The 16,024-nt window shown below is 42.8% G+C and overlaps 1 long non-coding RNA gene across 1 annotated transcript; it reads left to right on the forward strand.

The window, feature by feature from the left end:
* Window positions 1–406: 406 nt before the first annotated feature.
* LOC146193206 (uncharacterized) lies at window positions 407–5,517 on the forward strand. Its single transcript, XR_014706413.1, has 3 exons — window positions 407–674; window positions 4,394–4,499; window positions 5,297–5,517. It is a non-coding gene; the product is annotated as an uncharacterized LOC146193206 (long non-coding RNA).
* The last annotated feature ends 10,507 nt before the right edge of the window (window positions 5,518–16,024 follow it).

Raw genomic sequence — 16,024 nt, forward strand, 5'->3', positions numbered from 1 at the left:
GGTGGGACAAAAAGCATGTGAGCGGTTCTGTGACTATGAAGTTACCTTACACGAAGATTGCGTACATTCGGGGTGAGCGCATACCTTACTCAGTCTTTCAGATTGGTCATTGAACCTACTTCCGCGGATCATGAATTAAAAGAACTCATGTTCAGCTCATGTTATGCCGCATTACAGCTGCTAATGGGCAAGAACGCAATTTTTGTTGCAGTCAGATATGCGTTGTTGCTTAGCGTAGAATAGAAAGGGCAGTCGCCCTTGTGTTATCTTTGGCGAGGCTCCAAAGTGCATGGAAGGCAACGGCGAACAGGTCACGACGATAACAGAGAGATAGTGATGTGGCTTCAGAAATAAAAGCAGGCGCGAGAGGTGGCGTTATACACTCCACTCCATTTCTAGATGAGCATAAAAAAAGTATTCCTTTTTGTGTGAACACAGGTGAACTTTTTTATCTTGTGTCAAAAATTCTGAAGCTGTTGATAACCTACAAACTGTGTGAGAATGTACCAATCTGTTTGGCATATATAAAACTGAAGTGCAGCTCCTTTCAAAATTACTACGGAAGACAGCTGTCAGAAGAAGCATGAAGACCCTAATCGCTGCGTTCTTTAGTTTTCTGGTTCTCGGCGCGATGCACTGTGACAAGCCGGACGATGCCACAGGAAGAATTACAGGTGCGTAAGAACGAAACATTTGCTTTGAAATCAGCTACACTGGCAGTCAAATAGGAGATAAATGCGGCATCATTAAACGTTATGGAGTATATAGGGTGTCCCAGCTAACTTGGAAAAAACTTTTAAAAGATACGGTTAGCCCTAGCACGATTAGCCTTAGAACAGCTCTGGCACCAATTCAGAGCTGTTTATAGCAGCCTATGCTATTCCCCAATTTTTTTTTATTCACTTCAGTTAATTAATTAGCGGGCACTAGTTAGGAATTATAAATTATTGGCTTGAGAGAAAACATGTCAATGGAAACGTTGTAGATATTGTAAAAAAGTTAGCTACGTATTTTTATCTAACAATCGTTTACGCAAACTGAACTTTTTAACAGCCGAAAACGACATCTGGTGCAAAAAAAAAAATAAATAAAAAACTTTCTCGTGACTGTGGTATCACTTTAAGCCTTGAGTCGCGCCCGAGATAACAAAATCTGCTTTTCTGGGCGGTGCTTTCTACGATGAAGCTGGTTGTACGCACTTGGCGAATGATTTGAAGTAACAGCTGGTCATGTGAGAGCATTTTTGAAGGCCTCTAAATAGGGCGGCGTAAGTCTTAGCGGGATGGAAATAACGTAGCTACCTATTTTTGGATACCTGCAACTTTTGCTTTGACACTTTTTCTCTCATGCCAATAATTAAAAAATAGCTAGTTAGTGTTCAGTAATTGCTCAACAGTAGTGAGCAAAAAAGTGCTGGAGGTAAGCATTGGCGACTCTAAACAGCTCTCAAATGGTTTCACTGTGCTGGGGCTAACCATATTTTTTGAAATATTGGTTCAAGTGAGCTGGGACACCCTATTACCCAAGTCAAACGTCATATTCAAGTTAACTTTAATTTTCTATGGGCTCCGCTGTAGTGGTACGAGTGGTTAAGATATCCGCGACTGCTGGAGTTCCCGGGTTCTATCCCCAATACCGAAGCATGCGTTTCGATGGAGGAGTAACGGAGTAGCGTCCGTGTGCCGTGCCATGTCAGCGCACGGTAAAGAACTCCAGGTGGTTGAAATTTCTTGAGTCCACTATGGCGTATCTTATAGCTGAGTCGCTACGGTAAACCCTAAAAACCAAACCAATTTTCAATGGCGCGACTTTCGTTTGTGGCGAAAGGTGCCAGAAGAAACTTACCTTTTTCCTCAGCGTCACTTTTAATAATATGGACGTACTTAGATTTTAGATGTGTGCTCTGGGATTTGAAAAAGATGCTAGTTTTTTTTTTATTTTGCACTTCAGATGTCTTCTATATTGGCCCCAGTCTTCATTGCCCATGAGCACTATATATTGCCAAGGATGTATGTCCTTACACGGAAATAACATCTAGCTTTTTAGTAAAATGTTTGCCATTGATGTTTCTTTAACAATATGAGGTCACAGGAAACGATCACAGGAAACACCTTCCAGACCGCTGGCTTCTGCCCGCTAACTTAGAGCATTGAAAGAAAAATGCTGAGCAGGATTTCTCGGAAGCAAGCTGTTTTTCCTTAAAAGGGAAAAGGTAGCCTTACATGAGATGTTCTATTGCTATAAAATTCTTTATAGTATGGGGACGGTCAGTAACGGGGGTGGATAGTTTTTGAGACATTTACTAGAAGCAACGCTATTAACAACTAAGCACTCATACTAAACGACAAAGAAGGTTGGAGATCCTTCTAATTTTCTTAACTGAAAGCGAAGACTGTGGACTCGGAATGTCCACAAGTGCAGATAATTTTAGTTAGATTATTCCGTTTTAGCTTTGTCTATACTTTTGTTTCTTGTGTTGTGGAGTAGGTGGTCGCGGGTTGAGAGCAGTGTGGAAAATGACTTCCAAAATCTGGAGGCTCATTATTTAGGCTTCCTTTTATAGAAAAGCTAGGAGACAGCTGCATCAGTAATCCGCTGATAACTTTATCCCTTATGGAACGTACCTATGGTAACCAATGACGTTGCACCATGTCAAATGGTAATGTGGTTCTGCGGTTTCCTTTTCTTGTTTATTTCTCATGTAACCATTTTGTTACTAGTCAGCGCATGTGTCTGTGCTTCAAGTAACCCACCTTGCCTCTCGCTGTTTTATTCCCTTCTTCAACCCTAAATTGAATGCGCCACTATGTAAGGTTTTAGGCAGCCCTAGATATTGCGTTCTGTTGGCCTCTGAGAACCCTGTGTATGCGGACAGGGATGGCCCCAACATCACCACCAGCTGCCATCTCAGTAAATTCTTCTGTACCTTTTATTTTTATAGCCTTGTTCCAATCAAAACAATTTTACTTTGGCTTTTGGCGGTTACCATTCGCAAACTCCACTTAAAATGAAAACATGTGTGCGCTACTGTCTCCAAGCAACAGGTGCTTTAATCGTAATGTCATCGACTCTTTTAATGAAGCCCTAAAACCTTCATTCCTGTGAGTTCTTTTCATACACGCAATAAAAATAGCCATACGAGCGGTCTCGGCATTGTGGTCTGTCGCATAGTGGGATTAGAGGTGAGAAATTCGCACATGGTACACCTGCCAACGCCATTTTGTGAGAGTCCAGAGAGGTTGGCGAACGTTCGAGCTTCGTTTTTATATGTAAGTTTCTTTTGGACAATACGTGTGATCGGCTGGCATTCACCTCTTTGAAGCGATTGTCACAGTTTATAACAGCACGTTCTGACTTGAAGAGGAATACATCCCAAACTACTTTTTCAATGGCTCCAGCTTTGCCATGGACCTAACCGTCACCTTTGAGAATTGTACAAAGCGGTACATCATCCTATATCCCAGCAGCGAGCGGGACGACTACCGGATGGGCGATTAAGGGTAAATGAGTGAAGCTGGGTAATCCTTGCGAGCGAGCTAATTGGCTAGACGACTCAGAATACCTCTGGCGCTGCATAATTATACACATACCTAGTTTAATCTCTTGTGTATGTGCGTGCGTGCGCGCGCGCGCGCGTGTGTGTGTGTGTGTGTGTGTGTGTGTGTGTGTGTGTGTGTGTGTGTGTGTGTGTGTGTGTGTGTGTGTGTGTGTGTGTAGCTATGCTGCGCTACAGGTCTTCGGAGTGAAGCTGCGTGGGCGACGTAGATCGGTGCTCGAGATTTGAGGTTTTGACTCGACTCAGATCCATGTTCTCAACCTAATTTACTGACAATTTACCGACCATTTGGCACTGCTTACATAGCTAGTTGGCTGCACTGGCCTTTTCGATATCTCGGTGTTGACGAGCCTACTGTGACAGTCGAATGTTTAAAACATAGAACTAATAAGTTAAGGAAATTGCAAATTTGTGCGCGGCAAAAGTATAGCCTTTCTTCAAGAACAGCATTTTTCAAGAGAACTATATAGACAATCAAACTCCTACTGAAACAGTTGCTCTTTACGGAGCAAAGTACCCACCTTGTGTAAATTCATATAGCGAAATATAAGTAAGTACTAATTTTCAAACTCTCGTGCCCGCTCAACCATCGCCACTGAAACTGCGTGTAAACCTGTTGCGTATCTCGAAAGTTGCCAATATTACAAACACCCGCTAGTTGTGTGTCGGAATGTATCGTGGAAATCAAGGTGTCGCTAGCTAAAATGTCTCACTTGAAAAGGCTATCTTTGCATAAAGGCCTCGACTCTCCTAGTCTCTCAAAAATGTGGAATTGTCTAGAAGATATGCCTCCTAATAATCTCAGATTTTTTTTTAAACCTTCCAATCTCCCTCCAGATCACTGCCATTACAAGGGTCATGCCGTTCAAAACGGTGAATTCAAATCCCTACAAGTACCCTGCGTCCAAGTCAGTTGTACTTCGGGAAAGGTTAAAGTATTACAGTAAGTGAATATATTAAGCACCAAATTGCATCTTACGCTATTGTGCATGAACGTTAACTTTCCGTCACTTCTGGGGAAAAGAGTAACTTGTGGACGGTTTGTTGCTGATGATTTACAACATTTTCTTTCCGATCACAAATATATTTTGACATTTATTTCAGCTACAGTTCGGGAGTACATAAGTAAAACTGTAGTCCTATGCAATGTCGTGTTTGAGAGCTCGAAGGTTGGTTTTATTCATGCCTACTTTAACACAACGTTTCACCAGAGCATAATTACAGGCACTTCTTGATTATTTTTTTTTTCATTTTTAAAGAAATTTCAGTCGATTTTATATCACTCGAAACATGGTATGTTGTGATGAACGCAAACAAAAATCCACTTTTAAAGTAGGTGTTTGCCGTCGTAAACAGCTCTGTAACTGAGGTGGAGCGTCTGACAGGAATGAATAAGAAAAAGTCAAGCTGCGTATCGACAACATTTCTTTTCCCCCTCCTACTTATTTAACTTGCTGTTAGAAAGCTTAAACAATATGAGTGCTGAGACTACACACAAATATAACACATTATTGCTTAGAAATTGCCAGCCCATAGAAACCCTTTTTGAAATATTTATACCTGTGTTAGCCTCTTCTTTGCATTCTTGGCTCTAAATTATTTAATGATTTATACATGGGTGACCGAACTTTTCATATTAAGAGCCGAAGAAACAGTGTGCCTTTATGCTTAGCTTGTCAAAGAACACTCCTAGAATCGGAGTTTTATTAACATTTCGATTTTATTGCCACCCTTCTGTAGCTGCCTGCCCAGACCACTTTTAGCCAAGGACAAGCGCTGCTTCAAACATCCAGGAGAGGCGGCACCTTACCCGTCGTGCTGCCCAACTTTCGCCTGTGTGTGAGACGGTTACATCAACGCTTCGAGCCAATAGTCACAAGGACGACAAAAAAAAAAGAAAGAATGTTCATATGGAATGTCCAGCGGTACATCGTTAAAAGAACAATAAAAAATCAAAAGAACAGTCGGTTATTTTGTCATTAATTTTAAATACCTCTCATCCAAGTTGTAAGTTACGAAATGTGAAGTATCGTGCCCTAATTATAACGTTCAGTGGACAATGTGGAGGACGAAGTCTTCAACGATGTATCATGGTTATGTACGTGTTTATGACGCTGCAATTTTTTTTACGCCTTTGCATTCACCAGCTCTCTGAGATTTGCAAGCATGACACAGCTGTCAGAGAGTTGATATCAGTATTGCACCACTTTGTTCTTTCTTAACATTACAAAGTCTCTTTACTCGTACTCTAAGGCAAGACACAAAAATAACCGGCTCAACGGTTGTGAAAGTTATAAGTCGACATCGGCAAAACTCAGAGCGAGGAGAGCGACGACATAAAGCTGCAAAGCGTGTATTTGCAGCTGAGCTGTTGTCATTTGCGGAATAATTGTTGTTCATCGGTTTTCTTGTAAAAAAGGAGCTGAAAATATATTGAAATCCAGCTTCCTATGTTACGCATTTTGAACATCATGATGATCAAGTTTTTGTTCTAAATTAGGCGTGGACAATTTTAAAGCCATATATTATTGCGAGAGAGAAACTTATAGGTCACAGGATTCATCTGCAGGAAACAACAATCAGGAATAATCACCCCATCATCAGGTTAAATTCAAATTATTAAATTTTATTTGCTACAAGATATGTCGTCTTGAGAGCGAGATGTCGTTTCTCAAGTTATTTTTGAAGTTCCTTTCTTTTCAATTCTTGTCTGGCTTGAGTACTAATAGCAACTGATAAGCTGAATTTACGCCTCTGTATTTACTCTTTAGTTTATTGCAATAGCATTCGGAAAGGGCATAAGATTAGTATTTCAGTATCAGGCAATTCATTTCTACTTTCATGGGTAACTGTGGCCATTGAAAGAACGTTTGTGGAGTAATGTTCTTCTGAAGGCTTCACTGAGCCAGTTGCTTCCATAGAAAAAAAATGCAACTTTTTGACTGACCGTTTGTTTCTTGAACAAAGGACGTCTGCCTGAGTTTCTCCCTCATGCACTTGATACAATATGATGGGAATTTAGAGCAGCATATGCCCACTGTAATATATGCTAGCCTCTCATTTGTATTTGCATCTTTCTGGCACAATGAACATTTGTTTATTGCATCGTCATCATCATCAGTCTGATTATACCCACTGCAGAGAGAAGGCCTCTACCATATCTATCCAATTAACCGGTTCTATGCTAGCTGCATCCACAAGAACCCTGCAAACTTCTTAACCTCTACCGCCCACCTAACTTTCTGCCGCCGCCTGCTACGTTTTCCTTCCCTTGGAATCCAGTTTGTTACCCTAAGCGACCATCGGTTATCCTCTTTTCGCACTACATGTCCTGCCCATGTCCACTTCTTCTTAATTTCCACTAGAATGTCGGTAACTTGAGTTATTTCTCTGACCCACTGTGCACGCTTCCTATCTCTTAATGTTACCCCTACCATTTTTCGTTCCATAGCCCTCTGAGTTATCCTCAACTTAAGTAGAATTCTCTTGGTTAGCCTCCACGTTATAGCCCCATAGGTGAGTACAGGTAAGATGCACCTGTTGTATAGTTTCCTCTTGAGCGATACCGGTAAGCTGCTAGTCATAATCTGCTTGCCAAATGCGCTCCATTCCAATCTTATTCTTCTTGTTATTTCCTTTTCATGGTCCGGATCTGCGATTACTGCCTGTCCTAAGGAGACATATTCGCCTACTACTTCCAGTTCTTCGCTATCTAACGTAAACTGTTGTTCCTTCCCAAGACTGTTGAACATTACCTTAGTTTTCTTCATATTGATTTTCAAGCCTACCTTTCTACTTTTCCTGTCTAGGTCATCGATCATTATTTGCAGGTCATCCCTCGAGTTACTTAGCAAGGCAATGTCATCAGCAAATCGCAGACTACTGAGGTATTCTCCACCTAGCCTTATCCCTAACTGCTCCCATTCCAACTCTCTGAATACTTCCTCTAAGCAAGCTGTGAATAGTACTGGGGAGATTGTGTCTCCTTGCCTAACAGCTTTCTTTATGGGAATTTTGTTACTTTATTTATACAGAACTATGGTTGCTGTGCAGCCACTATATATATCTTCCAGCACTTTCACGTACGATTATTCCAGCCCCTGATTTCGCAATGCCTGCATCACCGCCGAGGTTTCTACTGAGTCAAATGCTTTTTCGTAATCAATGAATGTTATATATAAGGGCTGGTTATATTCCGAGCATTTTTCTATCACCTGGTTGATGGTATGGATATCATCGATAGTAGAGTACGTACTGTTTCCGAAACCCTGCTTTATCCTTTGCTTGATTGCAGTCTAAGGTTGCCCTGATTCTAATAGCGATTACCTCAGTAAATACCTTATATACGTAACAAGCAGTAAGCTGAACGTTCTGTAATATTTAAGGCCCTTAGTGTCCTCTTTCTTATGAATAAGGAGAATGTTTGCATTCTTCCATGGTTCCGGTACCGTCGATGACACAAGGCACTGCGTATACAGGTTGCCAGGTTTTCTCGCACGATATCCCCCTGTCCTTTAACAAATCTTTAGTTATCTGATCCTCTCCAGCTGCTTTCCCCCTTTTCATAGTTTTTAATGCTTACTTGACTTCATCCTTCGTCACTGGTGGAACTTCTGTTTTTCCTTACCGCCAATCTCAATACAGCCCTGACTACTTTGGCTACTGTAGAGATCTGTATAGAATTTCTCAGTTACTTTGACTCTCATGTCCATTATTATGATGACGTTGCCCGCCTTGTCCCTTAGCGCATAAATCTGGTTTTTGCCTATGCCCAATTTCTTCTTCACCGCTTTCAGGCTTCCCCCGTTCTTTACAGCATGCTCAATTTTCTCCGTGTTATACCGCCATCTTGCGCTTATTGATTAACTTTGATATCTCGGCCAATTCTATCTGGTCTGTTCGATTGGAAGCTTTCATACACTGGCGTTTCTTAATCAAATCTTTCGTCTCCTTGGACAGCTTACCGGTGTCCTCTCTAACTATCCTACCGCCTACTTCTGCAGCGCAGTAGGGTAATGTCGCCATCCTCGGTATCCAGGAGGCCAGGCAGTAGGTGGCTATGGCATTTGTTCTAGGAATAGCAGGGGGGAGTTACTAGTTGAGTTTGCAGAGCGTAATAAGTTAACAATCATGAATACCTTCTTCAGCGAACGGAAGAAACGTAAATATGCATGGAAAAGTGCTAACGGGGAGACTAAAATGAAATTGATCTCTTCCTGTGTTCAACCCCCGCCATCAAGCAAGATGAAGAGGTAATCGGGAAAGTGCGATGCAGTGACCAAAGGATGGTGAGGTCCTGAATTAGCCTAAATCTGAAGAAGGAACGCAACAGATTAGTAAGAAAGAAACCCATCAATGAATTAGCGGTGACGGGGAGGGCAGAAGAGTTCAGGAGGTCGCTACAAAATTTCCGCCTATGTATTAGCTCAATGGCCTCACCCGTCTGCCGCAGTGGGGGAAAGAGGCGCTGCGGTCGTTTTGCGATCAGCTCACGCCGGACCGGAGATTGTTTGGGCCCACTTCGCAGCGCGCCGCGAAAGCACAGTTTTCCAACTGTCTATATCTAAGAACGAAAGTAGTCAGCTGCTATGAGTGAAAACTTAGCCTTTAATGCAAACACGAAGAAAAAAATACTGCACTCTTTTTAGTTACTTTGTTTTCTGGCTAATCATCACTTCTAAGAACTATAAACACGAGGATGTTGTGGATTCCTGTCATAGTAGACAAGAGACGGCTCACAGAGGACCATTTGCAAGATAATGAATCTTCTAGCAGCGACGTTTGCAGTGCGTATGGCTTTTGCCATACTATACTGCGAGACCAGTGTTGGAATGCTGGAGGTCACATTCGAAACCAGTAAACAGATCAGCAGCAGGGTCGGTAATTGTGAGATGTTTATTACATTAGCCCAACTAAGAGAAATAAGCTTTTTAAACGAAACTCAAAAAGTCCATATTGATAAGCAGCCATATGTTACCTGGAGCATTTGAGTAGCTGAACTCGGCCTGTGGTGCTGCCTCGCTCCTCTGTCGCGAGTGAACGAAAGACGCGGTCTTGATGCGCCCTGAGCTGGTAAACTGAGCTGGTCAACTGAGCTGAACACCGCAATTCATCTCGGGTATAGTTGTTAACTACATGTTGAATTTGGCTCAATACTGGAAAGTAATAAAACGTTTGTACACGTTAGGGAAATTATAGGCCTATGAGGCGCAGTTTTCAAATAAAACCACCAGCGCTCCATCGCCTAGCATTGTTTCGCGCCCGTGAGGAACAACCAATGGCAATAGGGAGTATGCATCTACATCAGAGTTGCGGTCATTTAGTGGCGCATAAAGCACGGCGAAAGACAGCATCAATATCTAATCTGCTTATCGTTATGTGTTTCGGTCTGCACTGTTGAAGCTGAGTGGCGCACCACAAAATGCCGCCCATGATGTCACTTCAATACTTCTATAAGCTGAGTGCCTCTTACTGAGCGAGAGAGTTTGTTTATGTGTGGCCCTACGGGGCACAATGCTATGGCGATAAAAATACGCGTTAATATTTTAGCGCTGGGCAAGTATCCGCGAAATTTATAGCTAGTTTGGATTGTTGGAATGTCTGAATCGGAGATTTTCATTACTCGCGAGAAGGGAGAAGGAAAGGCTTTCCTGTAGCGAAGCTCGGGTATGCTCAGGAACTCGAAAGTTAAACCAAGTTCCTGAAAGGCACGCAATATCCTCTTAATGCATATTTAAGCGCCTGCTGTTGTTGAAACGCTCGAGCACGTTCGGAAGCCAGTTGAGGTATTGGTTTGCAGTATCTTTATTTTTTTAACTCATTCATGCTTTACTATCTGTCTTTGCATTTTATTGTACATATACTGCCAGCCTTGTTATCAGGCTATGGTATGGTATGTCTTTATTCAGTAAACTCAGAGATTAAGAGTACCTGCGCCAAAAAAAAAAAACGCTTTCTTTCAATAGCAATCTTGTGAATGAAGTTTTTCATCGACATATTTTCAAACTTTCTTAAGGTGTTTTACTAGACTATATTTATTAAAAGTTGTGAGCATGCGTGAAATCACAATGACAGCGATTTTTCATTACCTCCCTCTACAACGCATACCGGGGGAACGTTGCAACTTAACATATGTGCAAGAACATTTCGAAAATTTAGCTTTTAAATGGTAGAAAGGTTGCACGACCGCTGTTGAATACAAACGCTGTGCTGTATATTTTTATCTCAAGTTGAACGTATGGTCCTGCAAATGGTATGCTGCTCAACACTTTTTCACTTTGAAGTAAAATCATGTCCCCGAGATAAAGAGTACAAAAACATTCCGTTTGCTGGCGCGCCCTCAACAGTTGTTATAGGCTCAAATCTTGTTGCCAGTTATAATAGGAACCCTGCCAAACAGGAGAGCATTAAAGCTTTATAAATAAACGTACAAAGATTTACATTTCAAAACAAAGAGGCTAAATGTATGCCACCACTTGCCATTTTTATTTTCAATTCGTGTCTCATTAGTGCCTTCCGCAGAATGCGTCGACAGAAATCTGTAGGAACAGCCTGTAATCGGTGTGTTACTGCACAAACTCACTTAATGTGAACTTATAATGACTCAATGCGAATGGGTCCTTAAGTGTCTTTGTCTAGCGTGAACGCTGGAAAGCGTTGAAGAAATGAAATAAATTAAAACATCTGAAATAGAACAAAAACATAATAGACAAATAAAAGCAAGTTTAAACTAAACGCCTCATTCCCAAAGCGAACCTAACGACACACAACGCAGCCAGAAGATCGGCTTGGGCTTGTTGGTTTTTTCTCTCGAGGTAACAGTGCAAAACCAAGGCGAGAGCACAAGACGAAAAGCACTGACTTTCAAAGAAGTTTATTTTGAAAAAAAAAAAAAAACTGACAACTTCTTATATCCTTGCGCCACGCATGTCACATATAAGTGATTTGCACAGCTCTGCACAGTCATCAACGCACCACACTTGCCACATAAACGTCTCTTTGGCACAACGTGGCAGACTCACTATTGCATGCTCACCGAAATCGTCGCACATTAAGAAGCTCAATTGCTTTACTCTTAACAGTAGGGGCGGTTCACGTAAACATCGTTCGCGCGGTTTGGCTATCTCAGCGGCCTCAATTATATCAAGAATCAGCTCCGAATTATTTTTCCGACCTTTTTACATCGTGTGAATTCTAAGGAGTAAGTTTCGACGGGCAATCTCTGACATGGATTCCCAAATGCCTGCTTGCTTGATCGACGTTATTTATTCGTTTCTTCAGCCCGTAATTAGTGCGTCTGCCCATCCATCCCCCATGTTCCTTCCCACACTTCCGCAATTCAAAGGTATGGAATAAACGATTCTGGCGGTTTGTTGTGCACCCCTGCTGCTTTTGCGATCAATCTGCGTTTAGACGTCGGCAGAGAACTCGCTGTGTCGTCTTCACGCCTTGTGCTCCCGTCCACGTTTTGCGCTGTTACCTCAGGACACAACCAATCGTGCGTTGACACATTTATTATGTTGGTGCTCTGTAAAAAACATGCTTATTTTATGAACCTGTTATTTTAGGTAATTGCAATTACGAGGGAAGAGAACTATTGAGTGGCGCATCTATAACCTTGAACGAGACTTGCATCAAAATATCGCGCCACCGGGGAAGAATAGAGAGGGAAGATTAAGTATTCACGCCAAGCTGCGGGAAGCAGCCGATGAAACTGTAATTATTTATACCATAAGCCAGTATCTCGTTTGGAAAGGCTCAGAGACATATTCAACTGCATACGAGCACACAAAATAAATTTTTTTTTCGAAAATGACTTCACTTATCGCAGTGTATAAATTACCAAAGCGCGAAATGTCAGTCATTCTGCAGTGCTTAACTGGAGATCAACTGCAGTAAACACGGCCAACTTCAGACCAGCCATTCGCATGCGCTTTGTCCGCTACAAAGCTAGCCTCAAAGGGCTTCCAGCCTATTTTTCTTCACAGAAAACCTTGCGTGGTCCTTTCATTCCTCTATGTCCTCATGCATAACACACATACACTTCTCAAGTCCCGTACGTATCTACAGTGTACTCTTAATAGTGGGGGCTGTATTAGTGCTGATATTTTAAGCCACTGATGTATAAAATAGAAGAAAACAGAACGCACGCTAAATGTGTAATTAGAAAATAAATAAGTGCAGAAGGAGGAGGAGAAGGAAGATGAGGAGGAGGAAAGGCAGGGAGGTTAACCCGTAAAAGCAACCAGTTTGCTACCCTGCACTGGGGGAAAGGGGTGAGTGGATATAAATGTTGGGAGAGAGGGATGGTTGAAGTTAGTACAGTCACATCACAGACATGCCACATCACATCACGTCACAGTCATATCACTCAACTTAACCGCAAACTCATAGTCTTTCGACTAGGCCTGTGCCTTCCATAAAGCGGAGCAGTGCCTGGAAGGCCTTCACCGCAGACGATCGTCGTGGTCAGGGACCCAAAATCTTAATTTCAGTCAATGGGTATCCATGTAGATGCTCCAGCGTACGGCACAGACACTGTCTTTCCGCACTGTATATGGGGCACTCAAAAAGAATGTGGCCTATAGATTCATCGCACCCATGGCAGTTTGTACCTGCAGGGCTATTTGCCCTGCCTATAATAAAAGAATACGAGTTTGTAAATGCTACACCAACCCACAGGCGGCACCGCAAAGCTTCGCGTCGGGCTAGGCCAGGTGGAAGCCGCAGCTTCAGGTCAGGGTCCATGGATTTTAAGCGGCAGTTCGCACACTGGCCAGAATTCCACAAGGAGAGTGTGTGTTCCCGCGAAAGTGCGCAAAGCCTGCCCGCTGCGTCACGTAGTGGTGACAAGGCCGTTGACACCAATAGAAGAGACAGGCTTGATGGTACTGAGATTAACTCTTTATTAAGGCTGACTTGCTCCCGCAAACGAACTAAGCAACTCGGCGGCGGCGATAGCAACAAACGTGCTGGTCGATCGTCGAACAACGAATCTTCGTGCGACTTCGTCCGCCCGAAGATTCCCCGCTCTGCCGCTGTGTCCTGGAAGCCATTGGTAGATGATGTCATGTCCTCCATTAATATCACAGAGATGAATTTGTCGTATTTCCGCAACGAGTTGTTCATGGGCTCAACGCCGAAGGGCCGCTTTTAAGGCTTGCAGGGCTGCTTTCGAATCTCTGAAAATAGACCACCGCTGAGGGCTCTGCTGACTGATATGCCTAATTGTGACACGAAGAGCGGTTAGCTCCGCAGCTATTGAAGAAGTCTGGTGAATTGTCGTAACTTTTATATCTGTATTAATTGAGGGTATGACCATGGAGCCTGAAGAACTCACGGCATTCACTGAACCATCGATGTAGACGTGCAAACTATTTGCATTGTGCTCATGGAAGTATTGAAGAGTGATTTGTTTTAGTTCTGTCGGCGATAGCTCCACCTTCTTCCTGATGCCGGGTATTGAAAGAAGCACATGTGGTTTATGCAGACTCCATAGTGGAGAGGACGGTCTAGATGCGGGTGTAAACTGGGACAGCAGAATAGCGCGATGCGCATCAACGGTCTCTGTAAACGATGTACGCGACCTGGTAATAGAAAGACTGGCCAAATGATGACAAAGAACCCGGGAGATGTGACGGAAATGTGCCCTCAGGGCGTTAACTGTTAGGTAGGTAGATATAGGATACTCCTGGGCAATTAAAATGGTAGCAGCTGTAGACGCACATTTCGGCAATCCCAGGCAGGTTCGCAGAGCTTGAGCTTGAACGCTCTGTAAAATTCCTAAGTTCGTTTTCTTGATATTTTGAAGTGCAGGTAAGCTGCACCGATGAAATGCCATAAATAATGCACGGTATAGTTGGAGCGTCGACTGCACGGACGCTCCCCATGACTTTCCCCCAATAAAGGTAAGTATGTGAGCAATGTAATGGAAGAATGCAAACGTTATCCTCATTCACAAGAAAGGGGACTCTAAGGACCTTAAAAATTACAGACCAATCAGCTTACTGTCTGTTACGTATAAGGTATTTACTAAGGTAATCGCTAATAGAATCAGGACAACCTTAGACTACAATCAAGCAAAGGATTAAGCAGGGTTTCGGAAACGGTACTCTACTATCGATCATATCTATACCATCAATCAGGTCATAGAAAAATACTCGGAATATAACCAGCCCTCATACATAGCATTCATTGATTACGAAAAAGCATTTGACTCAGTTGAAACCTCGGCGGTGATGCAGGCATTGCGAAATCAGGGGGTAGACGAGCCGTACGTGAAAGTGCTGGAAGATATATATAGTGGTTGCACAGCAACTATAGTTCTGCATAAAGAAAGTAACAAAATTCCCATAAAGAAAGGTGTTAGGCAAGGAGACACAATCTCCCCAGTACTATTCACAGCTTGTTTAGAGGAAGTATTCAGAGACTTGGAATGGGAGCAGTTAGGGATAAGGGTAGATGGGGAATACCTCAGTAATCTGCGATTTGCTGATGACATTGCCTTGCTAAGCAACTCGGGGGATGAACTGCAAATAATGATTGATGACCTAGACAGAAAAAGTAGAAAGGTAGGCTTGAAAATCAATATGCAGAAGACTAAAGTCATGTTCAACAGCCTCGGGAAGGAACAGCAGTTTACTTTAGGTAGCGAAATACTGGTAGTAGGCGAATATGCCTACTTAGGACAGGTAGTAACCGCAGATCCGGTCCATGAAAAAGAAATAACAAGAAGAATAAGATTGGGATGGAGCGCATTTGGCAAGCACTAGCAGATTATGACTAGCAGCTTACCGGTATCGCTCAAGAGGAAAGTATACAACAGTTGCATCTTGCCTGTACTCACCTATGGGGCTGAAACGTGGAGGCTAACTAAGAGAGTTCTACTTAAGTTGAGGACAACCCAGAGGGCTATGGAACGAAAAATGGTAGGGGTAACATTAAGAGAGAAAGCGTGCAGAGTGGGTAAGAGAAATAACTCAAGTTACCGACATTCTAGTGGAAATTAAGAAAAAGAAATGGACATGGGCAGGACATGTAGTGCGAAGAGAGGATAACCGATGGTCGCTGAGGGTAACAAACTGGATTCCAAAGGAAGGAAAGCGTAGCAGGGGGCGGCAGAAAGTTAGGTGGGCGGATGAGATTAAGAAGTTCGCAGGGGTCAAGTGGATGCAGCTAGCACAGAACCGGGTTAAGTGGAGAAATATGGTAGAGGCCTCCGCCCTGCAGTGGGTATAATCAGGCTGATGATGATGATGATAATAATGATGTGAGCAATCGCTGTCAGCCTCTTCTTCATTAATGCAATATGGGGAGTCCACGAAAGATTTCGGTCGAGGATCACTCCCAGAAAGCGATGGCTGCTTCAATAGGTATTGCTTTACCATAAATGCGTATGGTGTAAGGTGACATGTTCTTGCGTATAAATGCAACTAGCGAACACGTTTCAGTTGATATTTGTAGACCTTG

This window comes from Amblyomma maculatum, chromosome 4 (genome assembly GCF_055883805.1).
Source record: "Amblyomma maculatum isolate TAMU_Amacu chromosome 4, ASM5588380v1, whole genome shotgun sequence".
NCBI lineage: Eukaryota > Metazoa > Arthropoda > Arachnida > Ixodida > Ixodidae > Amblyomma > Amblyomma maculatum.